This window comes from Erpetoichthys calabaricus, chromosome 2 (assembly GCF_900747795.2).
Source record: "Erpetoichthys calabaricus chromosome 2, fErpCal1.3, whole genome shotgun sequence".
NCBI classification, from domain to species: domain Eukaryota; kingdom Metazoa; phylum Chordata; class Cladistia; order Polypteriformes; family Polypteridae; genus Erpetoichthys; species Erpetoichthys calabaricus.
Window position 1 is genome coordinate 195,227,518 of NC_041395.2, and position 13,034 is coordinate 195,240,551.

Consider the following 13,034-nt stretch of genomic DNA (forward strand, 5'->3'; position numbering starts at 1 on the left):
GAAAAAAAGAGAGATTGTTATTATTCTCACTGAATGCGCTTTAAAAGTGAATTGATTTTGTTCAGACATGTCTTTTGCACTTGCCTGCTATTAGTTGCCTTGCATTGTGTCTGGCGTCTGCTACAAGAAAGAGGAAAGACTATGTTACTTAGGGTGATTGACATCAGACCACTTCCTGTCTAATCACTGGGCTTCTTTCTAAACATTGCAATAATGCAACTATGATGTTAGTCTGGAGCCCTGCACAGAGGGTACCACCAATACAGCAGACAGGATGGTTCAGGAGACATGTGGAGGTTGCCTGATGAAACAGACATAATAAACCAGTAGAGGGTAAGCCATAGGCAAACCTCCTTCCTCCATTAAAGAAGAATCCTGGTAGGCTGAACTGGAGGTGGTGGCTGTCCTGTTGTAGTAGTCAATGTGCTATTGAGGGAGTGATGGCAGTCTGGTGCTCTGATACGGTGGTGGGTGGGGGCTGGTGTAGTGCTGTTGAAGTGGGAGAGGGCTGCTGTACTGTAGCAGAGTTGAGCAGAGGCTGGGTTGTTGCTGCAAAGGTGGACGAAGGCTGCCATACTGCTCCTGAGGACTATGAAAGTCAACTAAAAAAAAAAAAAGGAGGCCAAAAAATGCAAATGTTTAATAGTTTAAACATACTTGCCCAGTAAGGATGACACGTTATTGTTGCAAGCAGCACTGAGTTCCTTAGCCATTCAATGTTTTTGTTCTTTGTCACACATGTGCGATTAGGAGATAGTTTATAGACTCATATAAGTGTGTTTGCCTGGTTGGTGCTGTCCTCTAACTCTTTCTCCTCTCTCTCTATAGAACAAAAGAAGAACCCTCACCCCAGACAACATTACTTCCAGTTCCAGAATGAAACATAGTCATAATGTCATTTCCTTCTGTCGACCATATATACCGCCGTCTCTTTGTTATACTTAGTTCTGTTTTGGACTCCAGTCTGTAAAGACGTATTTCACTTGTCTGACACCTAAAGTATACGGGGGAATCCCCCAAACCTTTGACGCTGTCTTTGGGTTTAATTTAAACCTTTCTACCCTCTGTGAATTAATGTATCATACCTGGGGAAAGAATTTGAGGAGCCTCGCACAATCTCTTTTGTTGATGTCGAGGAGCCTCATCTTCTGAATCACTCTCTGTACTGAAGTGTGGCTTGGGTCTAAAAGTGATTAATACTCACCAGTTGTTGAACCATTTAAAGACAAGTTGATATTGTGGTGAAAAATATCATAAGACAAATTAATTAATAGTTGTGAGGTTTGGATTTTATATCTTAAAATAATTAAGCATATTTAGCAAAGTTCACTATATAATGTAAAAGCATTTCCAGGTAACTTAGGGAAGCTGAGACGGGATGCAAGCAGACTACATTGGGCTGTCAGCAGGAAACTATATGTTTATGCTTTGTATTTGGAAGGCATCTGCCTTCAGCTTCTGTGCTAATAAAGAAAGGAGATGAAAATGGCAAAGCAAACATGCAATGCTTGACATTAATGATCTACGTGGTTTTGCTGACCGTGTTTATTTATAATTTAGTATGGTTCATTTTGCCAGCCATTTGTCCAGGTAGCAACTGGAAGCAGCCAATGATGATAAAAACTTTGTATGATGTAATCTAATTCTGTACCTTTTCCTTGTGCATAAAAAAGACCTCATCTAGCTGAAAAGGTGTGCATCTTGTTACAGAATGCTGTGTGCATCTAGTTACAGTGTCCTGTAATAGGAGTGCTCCCTCTCCAAAGACAATGAATGGTTCTGATTTAATCTTCCTCCTGCCTGTTTTCTCTTAGAGGTTTTAGGTCACCCAGGGGGTGATGGTCATTTCTTCCACAATATACTTATCAGGATAACATCACAATATCTAGGCTTTCTTTTTCGCTGATGTTCCACATCCGCATATGATTACAGATCTGCAGTTTCACAGTCTGAAGGTATCTTTTCAAGCTATTTTCAGCTTCCTCATATGTGTCTGCAAGTAGAGAAAAATGAAACTGGAATCAGATACTGTAGATACAGAACATTTGGTAATCAACATTAAAATAGGATCAGTAAATGGAGGTTTGACAGCCTACAAAACAAACGTACATCCAAGTTAGCCATCTACTGAGACAGCTACACTTACACTTGCAAGACACCTTACAGGTTCATATGTTGTCCATGCATCACTTGGTTGAAGTCTTTTTTTAACAGTAGCATTTACTTTCGCTGTCTCCTTTGTAGAATAGGGTGGCCAGATAAGCTGTTGTCCATGCAGACATATATTTGGGACTCTGTGCCCCCATTTTCAAAGTGAAAAATGCACTACTGTTTCATTGTGCCAATTTTTATATTTTGTGTAACTGAAGTCCATCTTAATGGCATGGCAATGAAGCCAGCATTGTCAGGAAAAAGGGCACATTTGTGTTGAATGTGTGGGTGTTTGGCCACACCTAGGCTGTATGCATTTCCCATACCTTGTAACAATCCATATACAGTATGATGAAAGGAAAGGATAAGTGAAATATGACTCCTGATGTTTACATTTCTGAAACAGTACAAATATCATTCCATCTAGTTTGACAATGTTTCATGCAATAGCAGTGCCTTCTGCTGTCTTTACACAATTATCTCCTTTAGCATTGGAAGGTGTATAGTTTTCAGTAACTTTTTTTCTGTATTGTATGCTTTCACTGAAATGACGGGGCAATGGTCCATCTACATGTTGCTGACTTAAGATACAGTACACTGCTGGTGAGCTTTGGCTAACTGTGTGTTTGCCATTTCAGTCAACCTTTTCACAACCTCTGCGGTGGGTTGGCACCCTGCCCGGGATTGGTTCCTGCCTTGTGCCGTGTGTTGGCTGGCAGACCCCCGTGTCCCTGTGTTCAGATTCAGCGGGTTGGATGATGGATGGATGGATGGATTTTCACAACCTGTTGTAAGGACAAATGAGACTTGTGTAAAAGTCATTTTATTTGACCCAAATAATTTTCAAAAGGAAATGCAAAACATTATCCAGACAACCAAACAGCCTATATTCATCTGCAAGGTGTGTTAATTGGTGTACACTGTGTACTATTTCATGTCTACCATACAACTGGCCAAAACGAATAACAAAAGAAACAAGCAGCTCATGTGCAAAATCTACCATTTCAGTTGAGGTGCCTAGAGATAAAAGCAAAAACATGGTAGTAGAAAACAACATAAAGTTGTCATATAACTCTTTTGTGATACTGTTTCTAAGCATAAGATGGCCTGTGTGCAACCGGGTACCGGGATGGACACCCTTTTGTCTTCAGAGCTGCTGGAATTCTTTCTAGCATAGATTCAAGAAGATGCTGGAAACGTTACTCAGGGATTCGGATCCATATTGACATGATAGCATCGCACAGTTGTGGCACATTTGTGGGCTAAACATCCATCATATGAATCTCCCGTTCCACCATATCCCAAAGGTGCTCTATAGGATTGAGATCTGGGACCTCATGTATAAACAGTGCGTACACACAAAAATGTTGCGTACGCCCATTTCCATGCTCACATCGTGATGTATATAAACTAAACTTGGCATAAGGCAACACACATTCTCACGGAAGCACCCCTCCCTTTGCGTATGCACGTTTATGCTCAGTTTTGCAAACTGGGAGTACCCATGGTCAAAGCAGTACTACTGTTTCTGTGTGGTCTCCCTTTTTCAGATTCACATCAGTGACATGGTATTTATCAAATATATCGAAATTAACTGCATATTGTTTACAAAGTTAATTCGCTTGATGGTAATCATTCTGTAACAATATAAAATACCATAGCTGCTTTAGTGTTGTTACTCTCAGTGCTCCACTCAGAGTATTTTAACTCACTGTATGTGTGTGTGGAACAATAGCTGCACAGCAGCTGATTGGAAAGCTCTATGGCGGAATGTGTCAAGAGAGTAGAAGATTATCGATATACAGCTTCAAGCCCTGGAGGACATTTATAGCACACACTGCCTAAAGAAAGCCACCAGCATCTGCACTCACCTGTAACGCTGCATCACGTCAGCCGGAGAGTCCAGTGTCGCACCTCTTCTGCCCCTCTTGCGCTTCCTTCAGGGGAACCTCAGCCGTCCTCTCCAGCTGCTTGATTTTCTTCCTCAGCCGACTCAATAGCTGAAAGAAAGACTGTACAGGCTCGAACATGTCCTCCAACTCACGTACAGCCCATAACAAGTTAATATAATTGACCGGCAGTGAACTTGGACTTACCTCATTCATGACCGTGGCTTCTAGCGCAGGCCCTATCAGGTGTCCTCGGAGATTAGGGGGTAGGTTCGCCATCCCCACCTCTATCCTTTTAGTAGTGGTACCCCCGGCACATACCCTTCCACCTTTTATTTGCTTTATGGAGGGTTTCCCGGCCTTCCACCACCCCCTCCTCTGTCAGAATTACATCATCAGGGTGAGACTCCAGGCACTCGTCCTCCAGCCATTGTTTCTTGGTGAGCAGCGGGCCCAGGTCAAAATCGGTCTTGCTCTTGCAATCACTTGCCTCACCATCATCCCATGGATCGACGTGCTTAGGCCAACAACGTGGATCTGATATTTTGCCATCTAGGAGGTAGGCATACAACAACGTGGAATAACCCCAGGGCAATCAACCCTGGGTCCAGCACCTACCTCATTACCTGTCTCCCGGGGTTTCTGTCTTCTGGGTGGCCTCACTCCGCAGCATGCCGATCTGGGCTTCCTTGGCAACGGCTTGTGAGACGGTGGCCGCTGCTTTAGGAGCCCTCCTTGATCTCATCTTCCCCATGGAAGGCATGGTGTATTTAGAGAGCCTCCTTTGTTTTTCGCGGCTTCCCGGCCGCGTGCGTGTGCTTGCTTATGCTGCCGCAAATGTGTGCGCACCTCACACTGCTGTGCCAGGTCATCACACAATTTGAAATACAGGTCCCTGCCTTACAGATGGCTAGGAATCCTGCCGGCTACACCAGTGTGACAAAAGGTGCTATATCAACCCTCAACCTGACACAGACAGATACAAGAGGCATACTGATAAAACAAATAAATGTTCTTTTTCTTCACCCGTGGGCAACAAATAAATTTTCTTTTTCTTCACCTGTGGGCAACACCTTCCCTGTTCCCACAGGCACAACACAGTTCCACAAACACAGCACAAACCCAAATACTTTTATTCTTCTTTTCCTTGTCTTTCTCTTCCACTCTCCCTCTGGCAATCTTTGCTCTCCTCCTCCGACTGACTCTGACTCCAGGTGTAGTGGCTGCTGGCTCCTTTTATAACACACCCGGAAGCTCCAGGTGCATGATGATTTATTTCCGGCAGCACTTCCTGGTGTGGCAGAAGAACAGCCCATAAGGGCTCAGCAGCTCCTGCTGCAGCACCCCCTGGTGGCTCCTGCGGATCCCAACAGGGCTGCAACAAACTCCAACTCCCATGGAGCCCTGTGGGAATCCGAGGCACAACTGCAACCCAAGGGGGTTGCCATCTAGTGTCCCAGGGGAGGTAACACTCTGGCTACACTGGTTCCAGTGGTCTTCCCAGATTGGAGGCATCCCAGCCGGGCAAGGGCCCCAATCGCATGCTACACTACCTAACAGCATTTGTCACAGCTCGAGTACCCATTACGTGACTTTGTGTTCTTAATAAAGGCTCAGTCAAGGATTTTAGCTGACCAAGTATACCATTAGTTAAGCTAAAATAAATGATAGCATTCTCCACCCTCTATCTTGATTGTTGGTATAGGTGCTTGCATTTTGAGGACTGTCCTTGGGTCTTGGGGCAACTGCGGATGAAACAAACATAAAATGGACAAAAGTGCAGTGAAGGCACACTATCTTAAGCTTATTACTAGGAAATCAGTGCCTGGGGTTTCACTTCCATCAGGGTCTAGATCTGAGTCATAACCATTAAGTTTAACATTATTTGTCATACCACCATTCTGGTTGAAATTTGCATCGAATGTGAATCTGGATTGCTTGGCCTCATTAAACACTGTACCAGATGGCCGGGGGGTCATCCAAATCAGGCCCCATGGAAGGCGTGGTGTATTTAGAGAGCCGTATATAATTCTGCTGCTTCAGTTGTTATCTGCCGCTGCTGTACTGCAAATTGGGACACTCTTTCATTGTAGGCACACATTTTCATACTTGTCTATTATTGCTGACTCTTTACCCAGTCACTCATGTGCACATGGGAGGCAGCTATAGGGCTCAAGAAAGAATAATACCATGCCAGACCAGGGGATGGCAGAGCACACTAATCCTTCCTCTTTTTTCCTGTCCAGACCGAATACGGGAAATTCTACCTGGGCTTGATGATATCACTTCCGGTTCTGGGCACAACAACATCACTTCTGGTCCCTGCCTAGACAACATCAGTTACAGTCCCTGCCAGGATGACATCACTTTCTGGTTACTGCCCGGACGACGTCACTTCCGGTTCTGGCCAGGATGAAGTCACTTCTGCTTCCTGCCCAGATGATGTCCTTTCCCCTTCCCGGCTTTAAAACCACCATGTTTTTGTCTACCTGCCAGTTCTGTTTTGGTGTGATGTCTGTAATGATTTGTACAACCAAACCTTCTCTTTTTGATAGCCAAATTCAAGTATACAAGTGGTTGCTACCAGACCTTTTTGCATTGTGGTCTGAGTCCTTTTATAACCCAGAAGCACTGACTTAAATTTGTGCCTTCTAGACCAAGGTGATGCCATTGCAGCTAATGTCAACAGTTTTTTTCTTTTTTATTATAAAGAAAGTTGGCTGAAATATATTTTCCACTGCTGGAAAACAAAGCACAACAAACACTTTAATAAATCAGAACCAATAATAGTTAGTTGTGAGATATACAAAACATAGCTAGGAGATCAGTAACATATTGTCTGTTAAACACTAGCTTTTCACATTTGGCATTGTGATATTTTCCATTTTCAGGCCCATAGTATCACCGCCTGCTAATGCACCTGCAGGCTGGTAAATTTTTCATATTAAGTGTAACCCACTATCACAGGGGTTTCCAAACTCAGACCTAGAGGGCTGCAGTACTTTTGGGTTTTTGTGACTTTAGATAGATAGATAGATAGATAGATAGATAGATAGATAGATAGATAGATAGATAGATAGATAGATAGATAGATAGATAGATAGATAGATAGATAGATAGATAGATAGATAGATAGATAGATAGATACTTTATTAATCCCAAGGGGAAATTCCCATACTCCAGCAGCAGCATAATGATAAAGAACAATATTAAAATAAAGAGTGATAACAATGCCGATAACAATGTAGGTATACAGACAGACAATAACTTTGTGTAATGTTAACGTTTACCATCCCCCACCAACGGGTGGAATTGAAGAGTCGCATAGTGTGGGGGAGGAACGATCTCCTCAGTCTGTCAGTGGAGCAGGACATTGACAGCAGTCTGTCACTGAAGCTGCTCCTCTGTCTGGAGATGATACTGTTTAGTGGATGCAGTGGATTCTCCATTATTGACAGGAGCCTGCTCAGTGCCCGCCGCTCTGCCACGGATGTCAAACTGTCCAGCTCCATGCCTACAATAGAGCCTGCCTTCCTCACCAGTTTGTCCAGGCGTGAGGCGTCCCACTTCTTTATGCTGCTTCCCCAGCACACCACCGTGTAGAAGAGGGCACTCACCACAACCGTCTGATAGAACATCTGCAGCATCTTACTGCAGATGTTGAAGGACGCCAGCCTTCTAAGGAAGTATAGTCGGCTCTGTCCTTTCTTACACAGTGCATCAGTATTGGCAGTCCAGTCCAATTTATCATCCAGCTGCACTCCCAGGTATTTATAGGTTTGCACCCTCTGCACACAGTCACCTCTGATGATCACGGGGTCCATGAGGGGCCTGGTCTCATAAAATCCACCACCAGCTCCTTGGTTTTGCTGGTGTTCAGTTGTAGTTGGTTTGAGTCGCACCATTTAACAAAGTCCTTGATTAGGTTCCTATACTCCTCTTCCTGCTCATTCCTGATGCAGCCCACAATAGCAGTGTCGTCAGCGAACTTTTGCACGTGGCAGGACTCCGAGTTGTATTGGAAGTCCGATGTATATAGGCTGAACAGGACCGGAGAAAGTACAGTCCCCTGCGGTGCTCCTGTGTTGCTGACCACAATGTCAGACCTGCAGTTCCCGAGATGTACATACTGAGGTCTGTCTGTAAGATAGTCCATGATCCATGCCACCAGGTATGAATCTATTCCCATCTCTGTTGACCCCCGTGACCCTGTAGTTAGGATATAGTGGGTTGGATAATGGAAGGATGGATGGATGGTTACATGTTTGTTTGTATCACCAAAATTAGTTAAGATGTCTTAAATACAGATATGAACCCATGTATAAAAAACAATTTAATCTTGTCTGAAAGATAACAGCATATTTTCAAGAATACTGAACTACTTTAAATATATTAGAAGCAAAGGTTTTCTGACAGCAAGACCTCTAATATTACAAAATATTAAAGAAGCTGTTTCTCTGCCTGGTGCGCTACAGTGGGCTAAATGTTATTGGCAATTAATTATATGTAGCATACATCTTCTATTCTTTAGCTGCTGTCACATATAATGGTGGGTTCATTTCAATAAAGACAAGATTACTAAGGTAACACCTCTTTCCTCACTGTGAGCTGTTTAAAGTGTATTTGTCTTTTCTTTTCATTTACTTTTTCATACACTTCCACTTTCCCCAAATTTCACAGTAAATAATGAGGTCAATTCATCCTTTGACTGCTTACTTTTCTAATGCAATATAGAGCACAAAACAGCAAATTTGTTCTTTTAACTATTCTGGTTAATTAACTATAATTGTATAATTAATAGTACAATAATTAATTATACTATACATAAATTTTTGCCTTTCCCACATCTATTGAACACAGAATAGGAAAGTGTAAAAGATTTTTTGTGGCCCAGGAGTTGTTATGTTCTCCTTGTGTCTGTCACCTTAGAGGGTTATGCATCCACGTACATAGATTGTATGGAAAAAAATTGCCAAAAAGGTATTCAAATTGAGAAGACTGTGTATTTGTCTTTAGTTGTGTGTGCTTGCCATGTGGGGGCAGTATATGAATAAATCTGAGTATTTTATTGCCATGCATAAAAACATTTGTAAATGTTTTTAGCTAAACATACTTATCTGTCATTGAATGAATATCATTGAATGTGAACATTGTTGTAAACATTTGTTTCAATTTTCAGTTTATTTCAATTTTAGTTTATTCTGACTATTTGCACATTCACTTACAAGTCTAGTGTGCTCTAAATTGATTACAAATCATCAGTATAATTAAAGATGCTGAACATAAACATAAAGGTCAAATAAAGAGACTTGCATACTTGGATGATCTGCTATTCAGCTGTAGAGTGTGGATCCAAATAGGATCCTTCAGAACCCCAAGTTCCTGGCAGAAGTCATCAAATGTAGATGGTCCAATATGTTGCATAGATAGTGGTGGATAACAACAGTAATTTTTATTTTTATAGCACCTTTTCATATGAGATATGCAGCTCACAGTGATATACAAATTACAATTACAAAGGATACATGCATCTGATGCTATGGTCAGATGCCTAGGGAGGACAGGAAAACACAAATTGGCCTTCCTGAGGGTTTCAGACAACCATACGATGGGTCAGACACATGGCCTCTTAATGTCTCAGGGCAGTAATTCCATGACTATACGGATGATCTCTTGTCAGTGTGGTGCATAACTTGGCTGGCCCATTAGTGCTTGGAATTCTTTCCCTAGATCAGCATTTCTCAACCTTTAAGTATTTGCGACCCAGGTTTTATTAACAGTTTTAATCGCGCCCCCTTAATGTTTTTTTGAAACCCTAATAAAATTTATTTCTATATTTTTTTTTTTACAATGCTACAAGTTTAAAATTTCCCTACGAATAGCAAAATTATGCCACATATGGCAACTAGGGAGGCATGCCCCACAGTTTGAGAACCACTGCCCTAGATGATGGAATCCAATGGTAAAGACTTCTTCCTGCGGTCACAGCTGCTCAGGCATTTTGTGCACTGCCTTCTCATGGGGTAATCCATCAAACAGTGTTCTGTTGCATGGTGAAAAGTGTGGACTCTTTTGTACTGCTCCTTGGTTTCTTTTCAGGTGTCATTCACATACCAGAAAACTGAGAGTATGGCAGTGTTGAAAATTTTCATCCATAGTGTGGTGTTCTTCATTTTCTTTGGGACACAAGTTGGTGAAGGATGCCCAAGTTTCTGGTGCAGATCTACTGATCTCTCCTTCTCGACAGTTGAGTAATATGAGGTGCCTTGGAACATGGATGTATTAGTTGGTGTCCATATTGTTATCATTGTCCAATATGATCCAATATGATTGGCATTGGTCCCTCATCATTTGCATCTTGGGGTGGTTGATCCATTATCGTCAAAGGGATTTTTTCTAGCTGAGCGGGGAGTGCATTGTTGAGGCTTTTTAAAGCCTTTAGGCATCCTAGCGATGAGAAAAAAGTCATTGGTAAACTGTAAATGGTTCAGCTTCCAAGTGTCAATGTTGACTCCAAAGGATCCTTAGAGATAAGTTGGTTATAGTGGAAGAGGGTGTGAGGTGCCTCTGATATACTCACTTCTTTGTTGTTTGTTGGGTATGTCATTGCTCTATTCGCAGCCTGGACAATGGCACAGACAAGGATAGTGTTCATCATGGATGTATGAGATATCTGGTGGAGACTGACTATTTTAACATCCTTTACCATGTAAGAATGGTTAGCAATGATGTAGTTAATGTTTATGAGGATGTTTTCACTTGGTGTTGTCCTCATTCGTTTTCGGTCATCCTTCTTTTTAAAGTGGTGTTTCATGTCAGTTAGATGCTTAGCTTGGCAGAACTCAACCAGCCATTGGCCTTGGTTGTTTCAGGATTAACATCCATGAGGGCCATCCAGGATTTTACTGTTTTTTTCTCATTCTCATTTGAGTACTGAAGTTTCCCACAATGAACTTAAAGAGGGTCTTACACAATTTATTTATTTACACAACTTAATGGCTGAGGAAACATCCTCATAAAATTCTTTCTTTGCATTCAAGGAGGTATCAGAGTGTACACATTAATGATGAGGATCTCTTCACCCTTCAGCATTGCAAGTTTAAGTGTTAAATGTAATGCACATCTTTTTAATAATATTAAAAAGGCAAGTTTACTGGGGAATGTGAGACTTTAACTACACAAATAGTAACTGGAGTAACCATGCAAATAGTGGCACACAAGAGTTTTAAAAAGTAATATGTGACTGTTTTTTAGCACAGTATGTTAAAGCACCAATGCAGGGGGAGTCTGTCTAGATTTAGTAGTTTGTGATAACCAGGAGGGAACCAAGGGAGTAGAGTTGATTGAACCACTAGTGTCAAATGACCATAATATAATACAATTCTCAGTGTTTTGGAAAAATGCAGATGCAAAGACTGAATCGGTTAAGTTTAACTTTGACAGGGCAAATTTTGAGCAGGTGCAGCAAAGTCTAAGGAGAATAGACTGGGATAAGTTTTTAAGTGTGGAGGCAGTCAAGGAGCAGTGGAACATGTTTTAGAATGTTTTACACATAATAAAGGACAGGTATTTACCTAAATTTGGAATGAGTAGGAAATTAAAAAAAACTCCATAATGGGTTAATAAAGAGTTGAAAAAGAAGATGCAAAGGGAAAAAAAAACAGCTGCACAATATGTATAAGATTAATAACTCCAATGTGAATCATAGGCTTTATGAGAACATCAGGGCAATCACTAAGAAAGATATTAGGGAGGCTACAAGGCAGTTAAAGAGAAATATAGTAGATAAAGCAAAAGATGACCCAAAGAGATTCTTTCAGTATTTTAATAGTAAAAGAACAGTCAAGAAGCAGGTGAAGTGCATAGTAAAGGGGAATTAAAAAATATAGCACAGTGTGTAGAGTACAAGTCCAAAGAGGTTATGCTGAGGCTTTATAATGATCCATTGAGTATGGTCTCCATTCTACAAAAAGGATATAACAGTGCTGGAAAATGTCCAGAGAAGATCGACTACGTTGATTCCAGGGGCTACAGGGAATGAATTATAAAGAAAGATTAAAAGAACTGAGTCTTTTCAGTTTAAGCAAAAGAAGATTTAAGGGAAACATGACTGAAGTATTTAAAATTATGAAGGAAATTAGTACAGAGGATTGAGACTGTGAGTTCATTGAGAACACGAGAACCCAGTTGGAAACTTGTTTACAGTACATTTTGTATAAAAATTAGGATTTTTTTTACGTAGAGAACCATAGACACATGGAGTAAGCTACCAAGTAGTGTGGTAGACTGTAGGACTTTAGGGACTTTCAAAACTGGACTTGATGTTATTTTAAAAGAATTAAGTGGATATGATTGGCAAGCTTTATTGGGCTGAATGGCCTGTTCTTCTCTAGACTGTTGTAATGTAAACAATGTGAATTGTTATTGTCATGGTCGGTTGTTTTATGACAGCTTGATCTCCTGAGATATCGTACATCCAAGGCCTTCATAGAAGTACTGAGGTATGACCCTTCTTGAACTTTTTCCTAAAGGGTTGGCATATAGTATTGATAGATGGATTTCTGAGGCCCACCATCCGACCTTCTGCATTAGCTGGCTTACCAGGTGAAACCTGGCAAATGTATGCACCGTATTTACAGGATGGTTTTATGCTCAGATTCCATATGTCCCATTTAAATCTCATTGTGAAAAAGATCCTTCAGTAGAAAAACAATGACAATTTCATTTGGGTAACAGATGTGTGACTACAATTCCATCACATGTGGCTACCACAGACTGAGAAGAGAAGGAATCTGGAAAAATGTTTTGCAGTAATGGCAAAGCAAGTACAATTTCACATTTTAATTAAAAAGCTGTATCAGATACAGGTACTGTAGTAATATAAACAACCTCAATAGAGATTAAAAAATATATGCTAAGCTAAATTAGAGTCTTCAATCTTGATTTAAATGTTGAGACAAATGTTCAGTAAAAATGTTCTGTTTGGTAACAATA